The sequence below is a fragment of the Mustela nigripes genome, chromosome 2 (genome assembly GCF_022355385.1).
Source record: "Mustela nigripes isolate SB6536 chromosome 2, MUSNIG.SB6536, whole genome shotgun sequence".
In the NCBI taxonomy this organism is placed as follows: domain Eukaryota; kingdom Metazoa; phylum Chordata; class Mammalia; order Carnivora; family Mustelidae; genus Mustela; species Mustela nigripes.
In genome coordinates this window covers 110,391,200-110,415,956 of record NC_081558.1, presented here as the reverse complement: position 1 = coordinate 110,415,956, position 24,757 = coordinate 110,391,200, and the positions used below count along the sequence as shown (strand labels likewise).

Sequence of the window (24,757 nt, the reverse complement as noted above, 5' to 3'; positions counted from 1 at the left end):
CTGTAGAGCAGAAAGCAGAATGGATGGAAGGTCTTTACCTTAGTTTCCAAAAGCCTAAAACTCTTAAGGGAATGATGTCCTAAGGGAACAGCCAAAGTGTGTTGATAAAAAATCCCAAAAAGCAGGAACAGGAGAGACGGGAGAATTCCTCTTCTCTGTCAACTGCGTACCTCCCATTATGGCTTAAACATGTCCCCCGAAACCACACTATGCTACACTGTAGTCTATTTCAGTGTGTGCTACCATTGTGTCTACAAAACTATGTACATACCTTAGTCAAAAAATATTTTATTGCTAAAAATGCTACCCATCATCTGAGCTTTCAGTGAGTCATAAGTGAAGGGTCTTGCCTGGATGTTTCTGGCTGCTGACTGATCAGGGTGGTGGTTGCTGAAGGCTGGGGTGGCTTCAGCGATTTCTTAATATAAGACAACAGATGTGGGGCATCTGGGTGGCTCAGTTGGTTAAGTGTCTGACTCTTGATTTCGGCTCCCGTCTCAGGGTCCTGGGATCGAGCCCCGCATTGGGCTCTGCACTCATGCGCAGCACAGAGTCTGCTTCAGATTTCCCTGCCCCCACTTGCACACTCTCTCAAAAAAGCAAGAGGGGAAAAAAAGACCATGATGAAGTTTGTCACATTGATTGACTTCCTTTCACCAACAACTTCTCTGTAGCATGCAGCCTTGTTTGATACATTTTGCCCACAGTAGAACTTCTTTCCAATTTGGAGTCAATCCTTCCAAACTCTGCCACTGTTTTATCAACTAAGTTGACATAATATTCTAAAGGCTTTGTTGCCGTTTCAACAATTTTCACTGCATCTTCACTAGGAGTAGATTCCATCTCAAGCAACCATTTTCCTTGCTCCTCCACGAAAAGCAACTCCTCATCCATTCAGGTTTTATCACGAAACTGCAGCAATTCAAATATAACCATGAAAATCTTTGAAATATGGCAAGAATTACTAAAATGTGACACAGAGACAGGAAACGAGCAAATGCTGTTGGAAAAGGTCCGAGTAGACTTGACACGGGGTTGCCACAAACCTTCAATTCTTAAAAAAATGCATATCCACAAAGTGCAGTAACGCAAAGCACAACCGACAGGAATGCCCGTATTTCCTTCTGACAGTGCTTGAGTGCGGTCAGCCCCCTGGAACTCAGCTGCAAGGCCCTGCCAACGAAGACTGGGTTTTCTTCTGGATCCCAGTGGAAAGGGCACTTGGAATAGAAGTGACAGGAAAATGGATTCCAGTCAGTATGGGAACTGAGATTTGCACTGGCCACATTTACAGTGGCCCTAACTCTCTGTGAGGTCCTCTCAGCTGGTGAGTTAGGTGGGCTGCGCCCCTCTCTCTGTGGCTGGGGGGAAACTTCTGCAGCCTCCTCGTGCTGCCATTCCCCTGCTTCTGACTCTAGGTATTCTGCTCCTTTTTCGTTTATGTTGGGCACGAAGGAGAAAGAATGGGGTCCTGGCTCCTCCTTACCTCACTAGCCACTTGTGAGAGCCAGGCCATAGAGGGAAAGGCCATCAAGTGAGAGATTCATCTGTCACCCCCACATCTCCCTCACCAGTAGCTCTCCTCACTGACCAAAGCCCAACTCTTAGGCCCTTTCTTCTTATAGAAGACTTGGCACCCCGATGGCATGCTGAGCCCACACCCACACCCACACCCACACCAGTATCAGTCTTATAGGCAGGAGTGGGTGGGGAGAGGAGTGCACTTAGTATCCCCAACTGCCACCCCATCTATTCCTAGCTCCCGGTCTCTAGTGTGGCCTTGGTTTCCTCTTCCCTTGTGACCTCCAGAGCAGCCTTCCAGGATGTGTGGTGATGTGACAGGGGCTGTGTTATTGCCCCAGGGTCACCTTGCACTGTTCCAGCCCTGAACATTCATCTCTGTGGGCTGGGATCGTGACATCAGTTGCAGGAAAGAGGAAAAGGCCTTACCAGTGCCCACAGAATCCCACCATCAGATGCACTTGGGCCACTAGCCAGTCCTTTTCAGGATTGACCGGACAACAAGTTTCTAATGGGAGGGGAGCTTCTCTTCCGTCCATTGAGTCCACAGGGAGCATCTCCAGTGAGTGGTACTGGGATACAGTGACAAAGAGCCACAGAGCCTGGGGGAACAGGCCTGCCCCGCCTGTGTTATCCCCAGTGAGGCCATTTTCTGGAGCACTAAACCTAGGTGGTACGCTTATGTTGTTAGGGATGCGTTTATAACAGCGTAGGAGAAAGATACCACGCAAACGGCAAAGAAGAAGAGATGGGATTGTACAAGAAAAGGAACAATCATGAAGTTATAGAAAAAAAGATTGATTTTGACAGGGATTTGGGTAGTCTTACTGGGTGACAGTCTTGAGGGACGGGCAGGACTGCCCCTTTTTTCTTTAAAGTTTTTTTCTGATTCTAATAGTAGTACATATTCACTGTCCAAAGCATACAAGGGAAAAAGTCATCTGCATCCTATCACCCAATAATAATCCCTGCTAGCAGTTCTCCATTCTATTTTAAAATACCATAAAAACATATACATACACACACAAAATATTACACAGACACATAAGATCATGTCCTGCTTTTTCTAAACTTAAAAATCCATCATAAAAGTGTCTCCAGAACAGTGAAGGTCTCTTTGTAATTATGCTTTGTAATAGGTACATGATAGTCTATCAAAAAAATGTGTTGTAATTTATACAATTTTCCTTAGACTTGGACATGTGGTTTCTTCACATTGTTTCCCCCCAAGTAACTGCACATGCAAGCATACATCATCTCTGACTACATTCTGAGGTGGGTGGTAGGTGGGATAGGTAGTCTTCTCTCAGGAAATTGTCACTGGAAGACTCTCAGAATCATCTTAGAGGAACTTCTGGAGCAGTCTAAGAAAGTCAGAAAAGATAGCCCAGGGAATAACCAAAGGCAGCACTGTAAGATTGCTAAAAATGTCATGACTTTCTCTGGTTTATTGTTGTTATTCCTTTCTGTTTCTCCAAAGAAATTAGTAAAAACCTAAAAAATGAAGAGTGTGTTATTAGTTATATTGCTATCTAACAAATGGCTCGAAGGTTAGCAGCTTAAAATGACAGGAAATCTTTCTGCACACAGTGCCTTGTGAGGGCTGCAGCCATCTGAGTGCTTAACTGGGGGCTGACTGGTTTCCCTCCAAGGCGGTTCTCTTACAGGGCTCTGATGTCAGGGGCGGTGCCACTGGCTGGGCTCTGCGATCACTTCGGCCGTTTCCCTGAGAGGACGCTTCTGCTGGCTTTACTCTGTGTTCAGGAAGACTCTGGACAGGGCCTCAGACTGTGCTTTGTGATCAGTCAGGGCTGGAAACTAGGCCCTGTCATCTGGCAGTCTGCTGGCTGCGCTCCACTGATCCGGTAAAGGGATGAACGTGTGGGGCGGCGGGAGCAAGAAGGATCTGGAAGCGGTGAATATATTTTGCATGTGGCAGGGGAGGATCAATAAGGCAGACGGTCATTGCCAGGCTTCAAAATGACCCCCAACTGCCCTTGCCTCCTGGTATTCGCGTCCTTATGAAATCCCTTCCCACACGGAATAGTGCCAATCTGTGTTACCAATAGGGTACTGAGGAAATGACAGCGTCTTATTCTGTGGTAGGTCACAAAGACATGGTAGCTCCCACCTTGCCCTCCTTTGGATCACTTGCTCTAGGACAAGCCAGCCACCATGTCAGGAGGACAGTCCAGCGGTTGGAAAAGTCCTGTGAATGGAGGCCTCTTGTCAACAGCCAACAAGGACTTAGCAACCAAGTGAAAGCAAGGTTGCTGGGCGGATTCCGTGGTTGGGAGGGGCATCCAGCTACATCCTGCAGCTGGGTGGGGATAGATAATGTGCTCTGCGATCAGGCAGAGTTGCTCTCCGGGTTTTCTTTCATGAGGCTAGGCTGCCCGCTATCACTCTGTGATCAAGTCAAGTCACCATCTGGGCTTCCTGCTTGTGGAAGGCTGCAGGGCTGTGTTCAGCAATCAGGCAGGGCCAGAAGCGGGTGTCCGCTGCTGGGTGGGGCTGTAGGCTGGGCGGGGCTGTAGGCTGGGCGGGGCTGTAGGCTGGGCTGCGCGCCTTGGCAGGACCATAGGCGGGGCTCTGAGCTTGCTCAGGGTCACTGTTCAGGCTCCCTGGATATGCAGGGTCAGGGGCTATGCTTAACAGCTGGACAGGGTGGCTGCCTTGGCTCCCTGCCCAATCAGGGTTGGAGGATGAGCTCCACAGTCGTCCTAGTTCCTAGGCAAGGCTTCCTGGATAGATGGAACTGGAGGCTGTGCTCAGCGCTTGAGTGGGACTGCACATCTGTTTCCCCACACCAGCAGAACAGAACAGGTTCTACAGTCAGCGTGGCCTTGACTAGGGACTCAAATCAGGCAGAACTGCCAACTGAGCTCCCTGGCCAAACAGGGCCACCAACTTAGTCTGAAGATATATGGGCAGAGCCACTGGCTGGGATCTCGGCTTGAGTGCAGCTGCAAGCACAAATGAGACCCATCAAGACCAGAGCACTGGCTGTGGTAGGCTCTGTCCCCTTCTTCCTCTCTCTCTGATACCTGGTAGTTGAGCCCTGCAGATTCCCCCAGTGATGCCCTAGAGGTGAAATCCAAGTGGGCCCTCTGGGAAACATCCCATAATGCTGGGGGAGCTGGATGTCCATCTTGAGCTCCAGTTTCCCACAGGAGAAGTCAGAAGCCCAGGGGGACCCATTCAGTGTAGCATGGTGCCAGTTGGGGGAGGGGCAATGAGTTTACAGTGAAGAGTAAGGCTTTTTTTTTTTTCTTACATTTTTTTTTAATTGTTTTTTAAAGATTTATTTGAGAGAGAGAAAGAGAAAGAGCATGAGCTGGAAGGAGAGGGAGAGAGAATCTGAGGAAGACTATGCTGGCCACAGAGCCTGACACAGTGCTTGATCTGATGACTGTGGGATCATGACCTGAGCTGAAGTCAATTGAGCAACCCAGGTGCCCCAGAATGTCAGCCTTTTAGTAGGGAGATTTTAATTTAATTTAAACTCATTCTAATGTACTATAATTATTATCTTTAACTGTCACCTTCTTCCATTCTGTTTTTATACTTCCAACTATTTCTTTTCTTTTCCCCTATTATTTGGTTTTCTCTTTTTATCTTTTTGAGCTTTGTATAATATACATTGGATACTGTGTAGTATATGTCCCATGTTTCATTCTACTCAAAGTTTTACAAAAGCACTTTAACCCATATTTTACTCCTTGTCAGAATCAAATAGAATGATCTTATATTTCTATATAAACAAATTAAGTTTGACAAACTTTTATTCTCTACTCCCTATCTTTAATCTTTGTTAATATAAGAATTTTAGCCCAGGAATTGCACTACTAGGTATTTACCCCAAAGATACAACTGTAGTGTTCTAAAGGGGTACCTACTCCCCAATGTTTATATGTTTATAGCAGCAATGTCCACAATAGCCAAACTATAGAAAGAGCCGAGACGTCCACTGACAGATGAACAGATATATGCATGTATATATACACACACACACACATATAATGGAATATTGCTCAGCCATCAGAAAATGAAGTCCTTCCATTTGCAGTGATCTGGATGGAACTAGAAGGTATTATGCTAAGTGAAATAAGTCAATCAGAGGAAGACAATTATCATATGATTTCACTCATATAAAGAATTTAAGAAACAAAACAGAATATCATGGGGAAGGAAGAGAAGAATAAAATAAGATGAAATCAGAGAGGGAGATAAACCATAAAAGACTTAACTATAGGAAACAAACTGGGGGTTGCTAGAGGGTAGGGGGTAAAGGGATGGGGCATTAAGGAGGACATGTGATGTAGAGAGCACTGGGTTTTATATAAGACTGATGAATCATTGACCTCTACCTCAGAAACAAATAATACACTATATGCTAATTAATCAAATTTAAATAAAAATTTAAAAATTAGGATTTTAGATTCAGAATATTATTGTTCAGAGAACAATTTTTGATGACATCATTCAGTCTAAGAACCAGAGTTACAATGTATTTTGAGGAACATTTCTATTTTAAATTGATTAATTACTCAGCAACAATTATTTTATACTGTAATATCTCCAATCTTGATGCTCTTAGTTTGCTCCCTTTATTATTCTGTTGCAGTACATCTTCAAAAACTTGTTTCAAGGATACAAAAGTCCTTATATACCTAAAAATGTCTTTCTGTTTTCATGAAAAACAAATTGCTTTGGTATAAAATTTTACTAATAAAGATTATTTACTAATAAATAATAAAGTTTCTTTCAAAAACTGCACAGTGGAATCATATTCCTATCTAGTTGTAAGGTTCAAAAGTTAGTATAGAAGGCAAAAAGCACACATAATTAAAATTTCTCCTAAAAATTCCTTAAAGTACCCTTATCCCAGATCTGGACCTGGAAAACTCAAATGCCCAAGATTACATTCTATGTCCTTGTCTTTTGACTCAAGTTCCCCTTTCCCTAAAGCAGCGAAGACCCAACATCTGCCAGCCAAACATAATTTTGAAAGTGGACTCTTGCTAGGCAAACCATGAATTGTTTTATAGTCATACAGATTGCTCCCAAAGGTCCAGGCCTAGGGGAGCAGTCAGTCTGTCCTTCTAGGCTTATCAGGCCTGGCTCTGGTTCAAGGGGTCACAACAGGAGGGAAAAGGGACATGGACTGTTCTATTGCTCTGTTATGGAGTTAGGACAAGAGGACTGTGGTGTCAGTATGAGAAAGATTCAGATTCCCTGCAATACCTACAGGAAATGGAAAACTCAGTGTGGTATGTGGCAGGGAGTAGGGTGGTAAGCAGAGGCAGCAAGAGTGGCTAGTGCCTGGCACCGGTGTTGACAGAAAAGCATGAAGAGGAAAGTGCTGGCTGCCATGAAGACAAGTGCACTTCAGACCAAGGCCTCGCTGTTCTGTTCGGGTTGAGATTTGAGGGAGCTGGAACTTCAGTGAAAAGGTCAGGGTCAGGGCTTGAAGCAAGGTTTGGAGAAACAAGAATGGCCTCTGACAGAGAGGTCTTCGTGGAGGGTGTGCAGGTGCATACCTGGTCAGCCGTGAAGGGGGCTGGGGCAGCAGGATGGTGGAGGCTGAGCATTTTTCAAGGCTTTAGCTACAGAAGTGACTCACTCTTTCCAGATAGGAGATCCAGTCTGTCCTGTGCTGAGAAGGTGTGTGTGTGTGTTTGTGTGTGTGTGTGTGTGTGTGTGCCTCTGCTCTGGGGCAGCCTACAGGTGGGCCTGCGCAGCTGAACCAACAGAGCCCGAATGGCAGCCTCAGGCCCTGGCATCCCCCAAGGCTCTCCCTGTGCTATGTCAGATGTCTGTTTTTCCCTCTTTCCAAAGAAAGACTGAAGGATCCTGAAAACGGGTGGGGGAAAGTGACATAAATTTCTTTATTGGGACACTCTGAAACCCACTTGCCAAAGGTCTATCATCTATCAGAGACGTGACTGGTTGAATGGGAAGGCTCAGTCTCGGGTGCAGACATGAAAATGGCTGGAAGTCTTCAATTCTGCAGCTCATGTTGAGACAAAGCTGTGAGCCCCTACGAACCTCTGTGGAAGGAGATCAAGAGGGTAGTGTCTGCTAGGTCTTTACATGAATCCCTATTTTCCAAATAGGAAACCTCCTGTTCCTGGAAAATACTGCACACGGAGTGTGTGTGGCCCTGGGAACTGAGTAATAAAGTAGGATTCAACTGAGAGTTGTAGATGAAAGTAAAAACACAGAGAAACCCTGAGTAGCCACTTTTATAATAAAATAATCCAACCGTAGTTGATTCGAATGCTCCAGGCAGTGCTTACTTACCAAGAGAAGGGAGTTAGTGGTTTGGCCTGGGGTGACCATGCTGATCTCACTGTCTGCTCTACTTGGCCAGCAGTTACTAATCTCAGCTTTTTTTCCCTTCAGTTTCACTCATGTGAGTTATTTCCTATCAGACCATGGTAAATTCCATCAGAAGCCACAGAGCAGTATTCCATGCTTAACAGCTGGAAGGACACCAGCGCTGCCAGGCCACTCGAGAGTAGAAACACTTTCTAAGTTTATTCTTGCATTGACGTTTCCAGGCTTGCCCAGCTCAGTAATTTTCACTTAGGACAGACCCTCTAGTTCAGACCTAAAGTCCTTTCAAACTCTTTAAATCTAGTGCCCACTAATCCTGTCAGCTATCTCTTTGCACCCTCTTCTTTCAGAACTTCTAAAAAATATTTGTTTCAATTTTTCCCCATCCATCCGCCTGTCTGTCCATCTATCCATCCATCCATCCATCCATCCATCCACCCATTCATCCAACTGATAAATCCTGATCTATATACATAATGCCCAGTCCTGGTGTCATGTGATGAAGTAACAGTTATAATGAAAATGATGACAAGGAGAGTGACATCACCAAAATGATGACCCCAGCTCCTGTCCCCACATAAAGATCAATAGACAGCTAGCTATGAAAAAGAAAAAAAAGAAAAGGAAAAACAAACAAACAAACAAAAACAGCTCTGGGGTCCACTGAAGAAAAGTTAGCAACACAGTGGAACAGAGACAATCTGAGCGTAACTGCAGGAGAAGGAGGGCAGCTTCGTTCTGCCTGCCTTGTCCCACCTCACCGGCTGCTGTGCTCAGTGCCAAGCGGGAACTCCCCAGGTAGAAAGCTGCCGTCTAGTTAGGAAAGGAAAAGCAGGCTGAACAACCAGCTTCTCTAGACTTTCATGGCACCACAGATGAGACCCGCTTCAGTTTTACCCCACTGGACAAAGCAAAACTGAGCTGTACAGCAATGGCTAGGGACAAAAAGGAAAGCGGGGGCTACGGACAGCAGCCACATGGCAGGAGCAAGGGTGGCTTGCAGTGACCTGCTCCACAGATAGCCCCAGCTTCTTTCACTGCAGACGAAAGAGCCAATGGCCCGTACCACTGCCAGACCCCGGCACATTTCACCCACTTTGGCCATACGGGTGTTTGTGTTCACAGATGCCAGCTGCCTGAGTCCCTCCTGCTCCGTCACCACCCCCTCCCTGCCCCTGCCAGAGCCCAGGAACCACAATGGCAGCCAGCCTAGGCCTCTGTGCCTGCCCATGGCAGAGCACCAGCCTAGATCTTCACAGCTGACCCCCCCACCTGCCCCCCCACTGCTAGGTGTGCAGTCAGGGCAGATGCTCTAGCTGTTCCCTTGCATGCCGTTTACCAGCCAGCCAGCACCAGCCTTTACCGCGAAGCCCATGCCCAGGGAGACTGTGCAGCCATGGGGGAGCATCCTGGTGGCCAGGAACCCCGTGGCTGCTTGCGGGCCCAGATCAGGCCCTGTGTTCTGTCACTGGCCTGCACAACTCTACTAACCTGTAGCTAGCCTTCATCTGCATATCTGCATAACCTGGCCTGACCCCTGTTACCAGCCTCCACCGAAGTGCACACATACACACATGTACGGGAGACTGTACAACAGAAACATGTCAGCATCCAGGGCTTCGGGAGCCACCAATGAGCCAGTGGCTGTCCCCGGCCCTAGATCTGTATGTAGGCAGCTGGCGCCTGCTGTTACACAGGCACCTTAAACTGAATGTGTGCACGCCACCAGCCCTGGCCCCCAACTGCTGGACCCGGAGTGGGGAACTGCTGAAGATCACAACAGCTGCTGCAGCCATCATGAACACCCACCCCACCCCACGCCCCACCAAGTCCTCACCAAGGACACATAGCTGTCAATGCCAGGGACTCTGGTGGCCTGAGCTGAAGGGACATTTTGCCTTTTCCTGGACCTGGTATTGCCACACGCTTCCACAGCCAGAGCCTTGCACCACTAGACCGGGGCTCACAGCAGACTCCAGCATGCCCCCATCTGCAAGTGGAAGTCTTCCCTGACCAAAGGCTGTCCCTAAAGTCTGTGCTTATTCTATTGCACAGGCACCTACATGGGGCTGCAGGAATCATTAAGAATAAAGAAAGCACAACTCCACTGAAGACATACAGTAAGCCACCAGTAACTGGTCCCAAAGCATGGAGCTTCAAGAATTGTCTGGCCAAGAATTCAAAGTAATTGTCCTAAAAATGCTCAGAGAGCTGAAAGAGAACACAGATAAACAATTTAATGATATATATAAAAAAAAAAAAAACAAAAAACAAAAAAAAAAAACAAAATAAGTTCGGCAAAGAAAAAACATGAAAACAAACAAACACGGATTTGCCAGCGTGGTTCCTCAGAGGAACTGCAAAACAAAAACCTAAAGTGGAATCACAGAAGATAAAAGGCAGAAAATCAGAGTGTACCACTATGGAAAAATCATTAATTCACAAATTAACACAGCAAGAAGTGAGGAAAGGGAGAAGGGAACTATAAAACAGCTAGAAAAGAATACAATGCCATTAGTAAGTCCTTATCATTCAATAATCACTCTAAAGGCAAATGGATTGAATTCTTCAATCACAATAAAGTGGTGGATGGGTGCAAAGGCAAGAACCAACATTATGCTGCCTAGAAGATATCCAATGGGGGAAAGGGTAGTTTCCTACAAATGGAGCAGAGAAAACTGGATAACCATAGATAGAGGAATGAAATTGGACTCCTGCCCCACCACTCACAAAAGTTAACTTGAAATGGACCACAGATTCAAATTAAACATAAGAACTGAAACCACAAAACTCATAGGAAAAAAATTCACATGAATAGGACTCTTTAACATTGGTCTTGGCAATGATTTTTTGGATATGGCACTAAAAGCACAAGTAACAAATTAAAAATAAACAAGTAGAACTACACTGACCCAAAAAGCTTCTGTGTAGCAAAGAAACAACCAACAAAGTGAAAAGGAAACCTACAGAATGGAGAAAATATTTGCAAATCCGGTGTCTGATAAGGAGTTAAAAATCCAAAATATATCAAGAACCCATAGAACTCAATAGCAGATGAATAATCCATGAAAACAGGGTCAGAGGGAGAAAGAACTAAATAGATTTTTTTCCAAAGAAGACATACAAATGGCCAAAAAGTGCTCAGCATCACTAATCATCAGGGAAATGCAAATCTAAGTCACAAAAGATATCACCTCACAGAAAGTTAGAAAAGCTGTCTTCAAAAAGACAAGAACTAACAAGGGTTGGCAAGGATGTGGAGGAAAAGGAACCCTTGGTCAAAGTTTCTGGGGGAAAGCTTATGAGAGCCATGTTAATGAGAAAACCCACATCCCTCACTGCTGCTGTTGGTCCTGAAACTGTAGGTAATACCTGTCATTTTTCTGCACGATTACCTGTTCTTGATTCACCTCTTGCCCTTGGCTACCATTTCTTGTAGTCTGGGTGGCTAGGCTAGTGAGATGGCCCAGACCTTCAACCTGGGGGTTCTGAGCTCTTGGACCTAGAATGGGAGCTCTGTAGCTCCCCATTCACACTTCATCCTGGCCATGGGAGTACCAAGGAATATCTCAGTGAGCCACCTGAACACCAAACATGTTCTTCCGCAGCTTCATTATGAAGCATAATTCTGCCTCCTCGGAGTCAATTCCCCTGAGAGTATGGCAACTCATTGCTGTATCTTTTGGTTTACTGGCAATAACCAGATGGTAGCCATAGCTTTAAGTTCAATGGGATTCTTAATATATCCCCTGGTGGAAGTACACCTTCCCTGGAAATCAGGACCTTTAGGCCCACGGAGCCGAAGTTTGCTGGAACAAGAAGTACACATTCTTCAAGTGGGAGTGCTGGTCCTGGGGGTCATTTCCTACTTCTACCAGCTGACTGCCAGACTCCTATGTTTTCCCCATTGATTATGCAGACTCCAGTTGTCACAGGGTATCCCCTGCCACTTTAGGTGTGCCTTTAAGAGGCCAACTCAACACACTAGAAGGCCGGCAGCCTCTGGATCATGCGGTATGTGGTAGAACCAAAGGGTCCTACAGTTTTGTACCCATAGATGCACATTCAAAGCACTGTTATGCAGTACATCATGCTGGTAAATCAGGTACTCTGTGGGCCCTTGGCTAGTGAACTGAGGCCTGTGTGCAGGAAAGGCAAGTCCATTCTGGAATATATATCAAACCCAATCAGGAAAAATGCTTCCGTTTTCAGAGTGGACAGGGTCCAACGTAATCAACTTTTCACTAAGTGACTCATTGTTCTTGAGGGATAACACTGTATTTGGACTTGGTGTTGTTTCTGTTTCTGATAGGTCAGACATTCAGCAATGCCAGCAGTTAGGTCAACCTGGGTGAAAGGCAGCCAGAGGCCCCAAAACAGTGTGTCTTCATCTCTGCCTTCATGGCTGCTTTGTTCATGGGCCTATTGTACAAACATGGATATGGCCAAGAAGGAGGCGAACTGACATCCATTGGAAGAGTCTCCATCCAGCTTGTCATATGCCTCTTCTGCAGGGATGCTTACTGGTGGGCCAAACACGTGGTACAAAGATGCTCGCAGTTTGAGCCCACTCTTATAGGTTCATCTGTATGCTTCCCCTCCAGGCTACTTTATTCCTGATTTCCCCATCTTTCTCCTTCTAGGTCCCTAACCAATCAGCCGAGCCATTCATTGCTATCCATGAATCATGTACATATCCTCACTGCAGGCCACTTCTCCCTCCATGCAAGGTAGATGACCAGATGCAATGTCCGAACTGTCCAGTTGGCGAATTTCCCCTCACCACTGTCTTTCTGGGCCACCATGAGTGAGGATACATATGGTCCACGGCTGACTTGGGGCTTATACCAACATACTCAATCTATCCGTGAGTCAGACCTGGTTATTTTTCTGTTTTGTTGGTTGATCAAAGGAACTCCCCCATGAGACTGTAGTTGTTAGCAGAGAAGTTATTGGTGCATTGGGGATAAGTAATGATTGAAAACTGAGCTGGATTTCCTCACAGATTATTTGTGTTCTCTTCACCAGCTCCAGCAACATCCAGAACACACCACTCCAGTTACACAATGACTTGTTGCTGGGCCTGCCCAATATTACAACTTGGTAATTCTGACAGCTCTCAGCTCAAGATGGGCAGCTCTGGTCCAAGAGTTACTTGATTTCCCAAGATCAGACCCTCTGTGTCTATCAGGACTCAGTACCATGCTAGGAGCTGGTTTTGGTTTTGTCTTTGTTTTAATGGTATAAAATTCTATGCCGCAGGCGGCAGCCTTTTCTGATATATCAAGGATGCCAGCTAGCAAATTTTGTGGTAGTCGTAATTATGATTTACCTTTTATCTCGCAAATGCTAACGATAGTGAATAAGCCAATACATTCCCTCCCAACTGTGTATCGTCTGAGTTAACCCCAGCTGAAAGTTTTAGTGACTGCAATGCTGCAGGGTGTCAGGGCCTATCACCACAATGGAGTCGTTGCCTTCCAGCCAATGTCTGACCAGCTCCAGAATCTCATCCCTAGAGCCTGCTTCCTAGGACCATTTCTGGTACGAACTGTCTTAAATTGGATTCTCCCAGAATCAGATCCTGAGTCAAGGATTCTGATGCTAGTGATTTATTAAGGCAGCAACTAGGAAGGAAGTGGCAGAAGCAGGAGAGGAGGGGAGAAGAGGTTAAGCAAGGCTGCATTTTCTGGTGAATTGCCAGTTTCAACTGGACCTGTAGATACTCCTGGGAGTAATTGACTCCTCAGTTTGTTTCACCTGTTTGTTTCCTAACAAAGGAGCAAAGTGTGTGGGAGGGGGGAGGGGAAGGGGTTCTAAGTAGATGGAAGACACCCAGGCACCTCCAGGTCTTAGTAAGGATGGGCAGCCCCACTGCCTAGGAGAGAAAGCCTGTGAAGGTCACAGGTGCTGGCCATTAACGGCAAAACACGCAGAAGCTGGGGGATGGAGACCCACAGTGATAGAAGGGCTCTCAGGCAACTGGGCAGGGCCTCCTTCTGTCTACTCCAAAGTGATCCAGAAAGAAATATCCTGAGTTCAGAAAATTGAGAGATCATGAGTGAGATGGGGTGGCTGGATGAGGTCAGACTTTGAGCAGATTTACAGAGAGGAAGCAAACCCGTGACTCCAATTATTGTATTAACAAGGGCATCATCATTGCATTCGGTGGGGATGCCAGTAGTTACTGGCACACAGAAGGCTCTGAAGGAACGAATTGGATTAACACAGTAGCTGTATTAAATGCTTTAGTAATTTCCTCCAGAACCCTTGTTAAGCTGGAGAAAAACACAAATATCTCGAACATCTACTCTTGCTTACTCTTCTCTCCATGTCTGTTTGAAGGTGTCCTCTAGGAAAGGGGGAATGCCAAACAGTTTGGTCTTAGTCAAGTCCCTCACATTTCCTTATATGGAACGGTCTTGGGCAAGTCCCCAGCCCTTGCCAGCCCATTTTCTTTCCCATCCCTCACCCTATAGGAAGTAGGCAAATGAGTATAGTAAGTAAGTATAGTAAGTAAGATGCTGCTTCCTCTCTTGGATATTTGTACCTATTAAATGTTTATTATTCCCCTTCCTCCTCTGAGGGCTCAGCATTTGCTGCAAGTTCCAAATCACTGCTCTCTAATAAAATATGAGATACCAGCAAAGTAATAAATTACAAATAGGAGAGTTCAGGGCCCAAATTTGTTTAAGCAAACAGGGGTGCCTTTCAGAAGAACATGGGACCTGTTTTGACTCTTAAGAGTGCAGTGTGATGTAAAGAAGGTGTGGGGGTATGTGAGTGAAGATATTTAGTATGGAGGACAGAGGCAGGAGAATGTGACATTAGTGCTTCCTAAGCTTGATCCTGGTTTTTATTTTTCAGTTTTAGAAATTATTTTCTACAATGGAAGATGAAATCTTAGCTATCTTACAACTCACCCTTCACCCATACACACTTCTATATCCCACTCCTGATATAATCCTATTAGTACCATGTTTGGTTAAATCAATATTCAATAATTGCATTTTTTGCTATACAAATGTTATTAAGTAAGCCATATTTCGTGGTTACATTTTCTTTCTTTTAAAATCTTCCTATCCCAGAGTTAATGTTTTTTGTTTGTTTTAATTGGGTTCCGTGCCCAGTATGGAACCCAGTGCAAAACTTGAACTCACAACTCTGAGATTAAGACTGGAGCTGAGATCAAGAGTCGGATGCTTAACCAACTGAGCAACCCAGGCGCCCTACATTTATGTTGCTGCTGCTTGCTTAGTGTTTTTTTTTTTTTTGCAATAACCCTAGTTTATCCCCCAATTCTGACAGAATTACAAAACTTTTCTTGATATATTTACTTATGAGATACTACCTTCATGTTTTGAGGGGGCTGTGGGGAACTCTCTCTCCAGAGCTAATCTCTCCAGGCAATCTCTAATCCTACACTAGATAATATGGCCCTGGGACTTCATTTCATTCTCCTCTTAGGAACTCCCTGTACTCCTCTCTGCTCTTTGAATTCTGTTCCTCTCTGCTCCCCCCAACTTGTTTCTTCTTGGTTTACATTTACTTGTTTTTGTGGGAAATACCAAAACAGTGGTTTCAAGAGAGAGGGAAGCGGGGAGGGAAGGTGGGGATGACCCCAAGAAAGCGTTCCATATAAGGAAATGTGAGGTGAACACTTAGGGTAATGTAAGAACACTGTATGTTTTTGGGAGCTCTTCCTGAGAAGCCAATACGTTTCAACCACAGAATTGGAAAGTGAGGGCGTTAAGATAAAACTTTATATTTTTCAGCGCACATCACAGGCTTGGATTTCACATGGAAGAGAGACAATCCCTCCCTAACCACCAAAAACTAACATTAAGAAAATGTGTACTTTGCCACATATTGACAGAAGAGGGCACCATTAAACTCAGAATCCACAAACCCAAATCCACAAAAAGAACTGAAGAAAATTATGCAAACTTACTTAAAGGTAAAGAAAATCAACACATCTCAAGGGATAAAATCCTCCACCATTCTGAGGGAGATAGAAAACAAATCTAAACAACATAAAACAGCCATGAAGTAGAAGAAAACTGCATGACAGCATTCTAGACTGAACTAAATAACCTCAAAAAGTTGGGACGCCTGGGTGGCTCAGTTGGTTGAGCAGCTGCCTTCGGCTCAGGTCATGATCCCAATGTCCTGGGATCGAGTCCCACATCGGGCTCCTTGCTTGGCAGGGAGCCTGCTTCTCCCTCTGCCTCTGCCTTTGCCTGCCATTCTGTCTGCCTGTGCTCGCTCTCTCCCTCTCTCTCTCTGATAAATAAATAAAATCTTAAAAATAAATAAATAAACAAATAACCTCAAAAAGTATTGCAAAATATAAAAAATATTAAAAAACTGCCTATAATCAGAAATTAAAAGCAAAAATGGATTTGGACAAAGAACAGGAAGAAATTAAGAGAGTTGCCTGAACTCAAGAAATAAATAGAACAAAAGAAAAATCATCTCAGGATTGAAGAGTAAATTTATTTATTTATCTATTTATTTCCTGAGAAAGACCAAGTGGGTGGGGAGAGGCAAAGGGAGAGGGAATCTTCAGCAGGCTTCATGCCCAGTGCAGAGCTCAATGTGGGGCTGGATGCAGGACTGGATCTCACAACTCTGAGTCAAAACCTAGGCCAAAATCAAGAGTCGGATGCTTAATGGCTGGGCCACCCAGATGCCCTTTTTAAGAAGTTAAGAAGAGTCCATTTTAAGAAGTTAAGTGTGTCATGGGGTGCCTGGGTGGCTCTGGTTTAAGCCTCTGCCTTCAGCTCAGGTCATGATCTCAGGGTCCTGGGACCGAGCCCCGCATCGGGCTCTCTGCTCAGCGGGGAGCCTGCTTCCCCCTCTCCCTCTGCCTGCCTCTCTGCCTACTTGTGATCTCTCTCTGGCTATCAAATAAATAAATAAATAAATAAAGAAGTTAAATGTGTTAGTTTCCTAGGGCTGCCTGAAAGAATCAACACAGACTGAGGGACTGGAAACAACAGAAATGGATTCTCTGACAGTTCTGGAGGCTGGAAGTCTGCCATTTTGGTGTCAGTAAGGTAGGCTCCTCTGGAGGCTCTCTCCTTGCTTCTAGTGGCTGCCAGCCATCCCTGGGCTTTTTGGTTTGTACATGCATCACTGTCATCTCTGCCTCCAACTTCACATTCTCTTCTTTCCTATGTTTGCTCCCCTTCTTTTCTAACGACACTTGCCATTGGAATTAGGGCCCACCCAGGTAATCTGGGATGATTTCATCTCAACATCTACACTATAATTACAATTGCAAAAACTCCTTTCCCTGCAAAATCACAGTGACAGTCTTTCAGTGGACATATCTTTTTTGCTGGGGTGGGGGGCACCATTCGACCCACTACAACACCCAAAACAGAAGAGGCTCAAATGTAAACTTAGGAAGTGGCATGAAAGAAAGACAAGTCAACAGCCAAGACAAATCAACGAGACAGCAAAGTAAAAAGGGTCAGGAAGGAAATGGATGAAACAGAAGATAAGCAAAGCAACACGGGTAAACTTAAAGAAGTCTTTACGAAGAAATATAAAATGTGGGCTAGCTATCAGAAGAAATAAACACCAGTCTACAAACTGAAAGGATCTACCAGATAGCTGAAAAGATGAAGCTGAAATTGTCAACTCCAAAATAAACTAATAAAACTATCTCATTCCTGCCCTCTCCATGTCTGTCCTTTGACTGAGCCCACAGTGGCTTAATTACTGCGGCTGCCGAGTAAGTATCAAAATCAGGAAATACAAGTGCTTCCATGTTGTTGTTCTTTTTCAGAATTGTTCTGTGTATTCTAGGTCCTGTGCATTTCCATATAAATTTTACAATCCATTTGTCTATTTGTGCAACAAAGCCTATAATGTTTCTGATTTCAGTTGTGTTTAGCCTTTAAATCAATTCAGAGAGCAATGCCATTTTGGCAACATTGAGTTCTCCCATCTATGAACACAGTGTATCTCTCCATTTACTTAGGGCTTTGCATCTTTCATCTGTTTTGTAGATTTCCGCATACAATCCTATACATATATTGTTAGATTTATACTCAAGTATTTCATGTTTAGTGTATTATAAATGGTACTATTTTAGAAAATTAAATTTCCAACCACTGGTTTTTACAATATAGAGCTCAATAGATTTTTAAAAAAATATTATCTTGTGGCTTCATAACTTCGTTTATGAGTCTCTGTATCTGTTTTGTAGAGTTTGGAGGTTTTCTATATGGAAAATCGTTCATCAATGAATAGAAACAGTATTTTTTTAATTTTTAATTAACATACAATGTATGATTAGCCCCAGGGGTACAGGTCTGTGAATCGCCAGGTTTACACACTTCACGGCACTCACCATAGCACATGCCCTCCCCAATGTCCATAACCCAGCCACCCTATCCTTCCACCACTTCCCGCAACCCTCAGTTTGTTTTATGAGATTAAGAGTCTGAATAGAAACAGTTTTTTTTCTTCCTTTTCAATATGTCTAAAATCACTTTTTCTTATTGAACTCAGTTTGATGTTGGGTGGGGTTTTGGGAGTAAACATCCTTACTTTGACTTACCAGCAAAGCAGTCCATCTTTCACCAGTTAAGTATGATGCTATAGGTTTTCTGTATCTTTATCACAGAAGAAATAGCTTTCTTCTATTCCTAGTTGCTGTATTTTTACCATAAATGTAATATTTTACCTGTTATTTCTATGTGACACTTTTAGAAATTATAATTTCCGTCTCTCTGAGCCCATGAGAACTTTTCTGCTCCTCCCAGCCATAATCAGTCTTCACCTATCCCCTGGGAGTAACAGGGATGCTGCCCTTAGCCCAGCGGCTACATTTCCAGACAAGGCTTCCTGCCTTCCCTGCAGCAGAGACTGCTCCTGTCCTGCAGGCTTGTACTACATGGGTGCTTTCTCCTTTAGTCTCCGCTCTGCCAACCAGACTTCTTTGTGAATACCTTGTAGGGGGTCCATCAAGAAAAGCCTGCAAGTATGAAATCCCTTATTTTTGTGGCTCCTTGGGATCCTGTTCTCTCAGATCACCCCACATTCACATCGAGACTTTAGCAACTAGGTAAACATGTTAGCTGAGTCCTTCTTCCTTGCTTGTGATTTGACCCCATAGTCTTCCTGGGCTTTTCTACAAGTGAGTGTTTGTGTCTGATCCCTTTTTAGAGACTCCTTTATTTCATTAGAGTCAGGATAACCAGCTTTCCTGTAGCCTTACCTAATGAGTTCAAGAAAAGTTGCACATTTTATAGATTGTCTTCTGGCTTCTTTCTTTGATTTTCTGTAATTTTAAAATGATATACCTGGGTAGAGTATTTTTAAAAAATGTATCCTACTTGGTGTTCTCTAGACTTTGTGGATCTGTGCTTAATGCCTGACATTTGGGGGAAATTCTGTCATTATTGTTTCATATGTTCTTTCTCTCCTCTTTTCCCCTTCTAACATGTCCATTATAAGTATGTTACAACTTTTGTACTATCACGTAGTCTTTGGATATTCTATTCTGCTTTTTTCAGTTTTTGTTCTCTTTGCTCTGCAGTTTTGGGAGATTTCTACTGGTATATTATTCTCAAGCTCAGGGATTCCTCCTCATCTGTGTCCATCTACTAATAAGGCCACCAAAGGCATTTTTTCATTTCTGTTAATGTTTTTGATTTCAAGTATTTCTTTCTGGTTCTTTTTTAGGATTTCTATCTCTTGGCTTACATTGCCCATCTCTTCTTGCATGTTACTTTACCCCTTAGAGCCCTTAGCATATTCATCACAGTTGTTTTCAGTTTCCTGGGCTGATGGGTTGTTCTTGGTATTGCAATTACAAAATGATGCCATAGTGAATGTTTTCCTGACACATATGGTCATATTGATAGAGGTATAGATTCCCACAAATGGGTATATTCCCAGAAGTGGAACTGCTGAATCTAAAGGTAAATGATTATGTTGTTTTGTTAAATACTGTTAAATTTCCTCCACAATGATTTTATTGGTTTGCATTTTTATCCACAACATATGAGGGTTAGTAGTCTTCTCTTAACTTTGCATAATATTATACTATGCAATTTTTCCCAATCTGAAAGGTGATAAATGGTATTTGTGATTTTAACCTCCATTTCTCTAAGATTGGGTATCTTCTCCTATGTTGATGGGCTATTTTTACATCGTGTGTGTGTGTGTGTGTGTGATATGTTCACATCTTTTGTGTATTTTTCGGTCATATGTGTGCTCTGGGCATCAGAGCAGCCTACGAAAATAAGGAACTTGATCTGTTATTAGATCAAGGTCTCTGAAAAACAATCTGAGGGGTTTGAAGTGGCGGAGAGGTGGGAGGTTGGGGTACCAGGTGGTGGGTATTATAGAGGGCACGGATTGCAGGGAGCACGGGGTGTGGTGAAAAAATAATGAATTATTTTTATTGAATTATTTTATTTTAAATGAATAAATTTTATTTTTCTGAAAATAAAAATTGAAAAAAAAAAAAAAGGTCTCCACAACATAGAGAAAGCTGTCATTCATAAGAATCAAAACGATTTTTGGTGTGGAGACAAAGAAACCTCCCTGTGGGTCTTCACAAAGACACTGAGAGATCTTCCTTAGGTTTGGCTTTGCTTCCGAGCATTTTTTTTTTTTTTTTCAGTTTTGGTCCAGTCCTGGCCTGGGGATAACCACCTTGCTACATAAATGCCCACATGCATTTATGACGTCATTAGCCTTCTGCTGTACTTGTTCATTGTGAAGGACACGTTTCCTCTCACCTGGACCACCTAGCCAGCTGTTGACCTTTGCAATATCCTCACGCAAACTGAACTCAACATCCTTTTTCGCTGGGCATGGATTGTACATTGTACATCCATCTTAACAACTTGGAAAGAGGGGAAAGCAATCTTCCTATGCATGTGGGAAGTTGCACTGAAATGTCTTTTAAGGTTCTTGCTCTAGTCAGAAGTTAGAGGGATTAAACTTCATTGGGGCTGCTATTGTTTTAGTAATGACCAACAGAGAGGAAAAAAGGGCTGATATAGATGCTTTTACTTACCTTCTCCACTGTTTTCTATGATCATCACTAACTCAAAATAGCTGTCAGAGGGAGAACAAGTGAGGGGCTGAGCCTGAGGAGCAGTGAACCAATCCTGTGTGGGCTGTGATGCCCAACAAGCTAGCAACCAAGGGGAGGGGGGCTCCCTCATGCATCTGTTAAGGGTGGTGTTGGTGCCTGAGCATTGGTGTTGGTGCCTGACCTTGACTTTATAGTCCCCATGAAAGGAGAAAAGATCTCAACTAACCACGATTCCATTAGGAGATAGATGTCCTATGGTCAGAACATAATCTGTCTGAATCAGGAAGCTACCTTTTGTCTTGGGTCTGTATGACAAACTAAACCTTTTCCAGTCATCAATACTAGAGTGTAGTCAAACACCCTTGATGCAGCCAGAAGACAGATGAGCTCAGACCCATCCTCAGAAATGGACCCCTGCAACACAGAGGTTCAGCCAACTCACAGTCAACCCAGCTCAGGGGCAGGCATCTAAAACTTAGAAACTTGGCATTTCAAGACAAAAAGGAGGCTTTTACTACCTTTCAGTTCACAAATTTTTATCTCAGTATCTTTTGAGGCTTATAACCCAGTGAGGAAGGCAACCTCCTAATTTTAGATGAAACAATGAAGACTCAGAGAAGTTTTCTCCACCTGTCCAAGATCATACAACCATTGGGAAGAGCCAGGAGTCCAAGACACTTGGCTCCTCATCCTTTGCTTTATGTTTCTGGATTTCTTCTGGCATGAATCTCCCCAGAAGCAGGACCACTCCCATGAGCTGAGAGTCTATGATTTCAAAACTGAGACCAAAAAATGTTAATATTAAGGGAGTGAAGCTTTGTTTAATTAGCCAGGCACAGCAAACAGAAAACAATCCATGATTTTATAGATGACCCCTTTTCCTTTCCCACAGCTTTCCCCAGTGTGATGCGTACACAGTCCACAGAACACAACCACCTTCCTGATGCACAGGCAGGTTATTTCCTCCACTGTCCCACCACGAGGTTGTCTTTACTCATTTGGCTTAGCTGTGTGTAACACTGCTCTAAGTCCTGCGGATATAGGTTCTGTTCTTAAAAAATTACGTCCTTAATACCCATGTCCTAAGCCTTCTTTAGACTCCATTCTTTTCTTAGCTTCCAATGAATAGCACCCACTCATGCTATAACATTCACCTCACATGCATTTCTGTGCTCAAGGCAGCTACACGTTTATGAGCAAGAGCCTGCCATTCCATCTTGAGAATAAGGAATTCCCTTCTGAGAGGAAGAGCATGCTGACCTCTAGGACACTTTGGTACCAAAGAAAAAGGTACCTTTCTTTCCTCTAGGCAGTTGTAGCCTTGCACAACCCTTGTTTGGGTTGCCAAGGGAAATTCTGGCAGTTTTCAACCCTGTTAGCTTCCTTAGCCAGGCATCTTTGTGCAACACTCAAATTGCACAATTATACCAGGTAGCCCTGGGTCTGGGAGCCATGAAGAGTGCTACCTTAAGATTTTTGTTAGTGGCTAACAAGACAAGTTGACATGATCATCTCAGTTTGTAATCACACTTGCAAGACTTAATATTTACTCTCAGTACAGTAAGTTCCACTACAGTAGGGACTTTTTACTCTCCCCATATGCCAGGGCCTGCTACAGTGCCTGGCTCGTAGTAAGCACCCATTATTTGCTTGGTCCTTTCATAACTGTGGCTTTTAGTACTTTGGGAAGAGCAAAGATTTTTACCTCATAACTCAGACATGACCACTGTCCAAAAGTTTATCTGTGGTAAACATAGAAACCCATATGGAAGGGTGAAGAAGATGGACAGTCATTTCAAAAGCAGAGAATGCTAACTAGTAGTCAGTCAAGGTTACAAATTGTCCATCAGATTCTGCAACTGCCTCATTTGAATAGCTATAGAAATGACCGGCCCTTCCCTGATTATTATTCTTTCCAATCCCTCTCTTGTCTCTTCCTCCAAACCATTTCCAGTACCACAGCTAGGGTGAAAACTAACCTGATTTTTCAGCTCAAAACATTTCAATGGTGAGAGTGCTTAGGAAAAAAGATAAAATCCTATCATAATTTACATAATTGTGTGATTTGGCCTCTACTTACCTCTGCAAACTCATCTAGCCATTCTCTCCGCTTTCTCTTCTCTAGCCACTGTCCTCTTACTCTCTTCACCAGAGCAGTAAGGTTCACAGCATCTTGAGATCCTCATGCATGCTGTTTCCTCTGTCCAGAATACTAACTCCCCTCACCCTAACTGCCCCATACCTGCTCTTTCCCCCCCTACCGTTCACAGCTTGGCTGGGAGTTCTGAACGCACAAGGCAACGAGGGTCTCCCCACTTGTCCAGTGACTCGACCTCCTAGCAGCCTGTTCTTTCATCGTCTTTTCACTTCCCTATTCTATACATCGGGATGGTCTGATTTGCATCTCTCCCCCTACTACATGCTAATTCCATGGAGGTCTGTTTGGTTTCATTGTTATATTCCCAGCATTACTGAGGGGTTTGGCAAATAACTCAAATTCTAGTGTTTACTGAATAAATAAAAGCACACTTTTTAAGCATCAGAGAGACATGTTGACATGGGATGAGGCAAGGCACTGTGAAGAAGCAAAGGCAGATGACAGCGAGCATCTCCGGTGTCACAGTCAGGGCTCACGGCCACTCAGGTCCCATGAGCAGCTCCGTAGTAGTTCACGAGCCTGGAGCAGCCGGGGATGTCAGCTGTGGTGTTTCTGCAGCAAAAGCGGGCAGCCCTCAGGTCCTGCTGCTCCCAAATGCTCTGCATTTCTCAGCCACATTCTGCTGTTTCTCTTCTTAAATGTCCATCAAGAGGACATCTTTTCATTTTGAAAAAAAATTATTCTAATGTAAAAGTGGATACCAGCTCATTACAGAAAAATTAAATAGAACACTCAGACTATATTATCTATCCTGTGATCTAGGAAAAAAATAGTCACAGCTTGATATTATATATATGTGCCTACAGAAATGATCTTTCTGTAAACTGGTACATTTGTAGATTCTATTGTGACCACAATTAAGTAACACAAAACTTTTTGGAACTTAAAAGTTGTTGCAATAACCAACCCTCCATAGTTGTAGGTCTTACACCTGCTCCAGTGTTGTACTTTTAAAAACAATACAGAGCTGGAATGACTGGCTGAAAATAAATAGGAATCTAAAAAGAGAGTAGTTCACCTCCACAAAACTTAAAATATGGATCTAGACACTTAAAATGGCTAATGTGTTGTAAAACCATCTCATGGTACACTTATGTTACTACTATTTTAATAGCCAGTTTCTGTGGATATTAATTTTTAAAATCTGTGGAAATTAACCAAGTTGCTGTCAACTCCATTGTTTTCAAATTGTATACCACGACTCCCCTGGAGGATCTTAGGCCTTCCATTCATAAGAAGTATCAAGTTTTGAACTTGGGGCAAAGAGGTACCAACAGATAATTTTAAAGGACTTAGGTATAAAAAAGTCTCAGATGGTAAGAGTAGCCAGTAGCAGCACAATCTTACGGCAAACAGTGTTAGAGATGTCAGCATGTGGATCTGTATGACAAAGGCATGCTTTCACAACCTAAGGCAGCAGCGGAGGCGATGGTGTGCACAAACTATGCAGTGTGAGTTCACACACAGTGCCCATCTGCCCTGTTAATAACCCAGCCTTTTCAGATGTAACCCAGGCTCTTTGCTTGGCTCTTCTCACATGGTCATATTGTTTCAAGGTGTCTGTTTTGTGTAGAGCATCTCCTCCAAGATACAGGGAGGAAGAAGGGGAGGGAAAGAAGAGCAAAAGGCACATGCCCTGAAGTTATCCCCTTTTAAGGAGCTTTACTAGA

At 43.8% G+C, this 24,757-nt stretch overlaps 1 long non-coding RNA gene across 2 annotated transcripts in view; it reads right to left on the bottom strand.

Moving 5' to 3' along the window:
- Positions 1–268: 268 nt before the first annotated feature.
- LOC132011950 (uncharacterized) overlaps positions 269–24,757 on the bottom strand; it is a 37,317-nt gene continuing 12,828 nt past the window's right edge. Inside the window, exon 4 of one of the 2 annotated variants that reach the window (XR_009402465.1) lies at positions 269–1,220. This is a non-coding gene — a long non-coding RNA (uncharacterized LOC132011950). Of the gene's footprint in view, positions 1,221–21,500; positions 23,745–24,757 lie in introns of those variants that run through there. The other variant, XR_009402464.1, reaches the window with a different exon arrangement.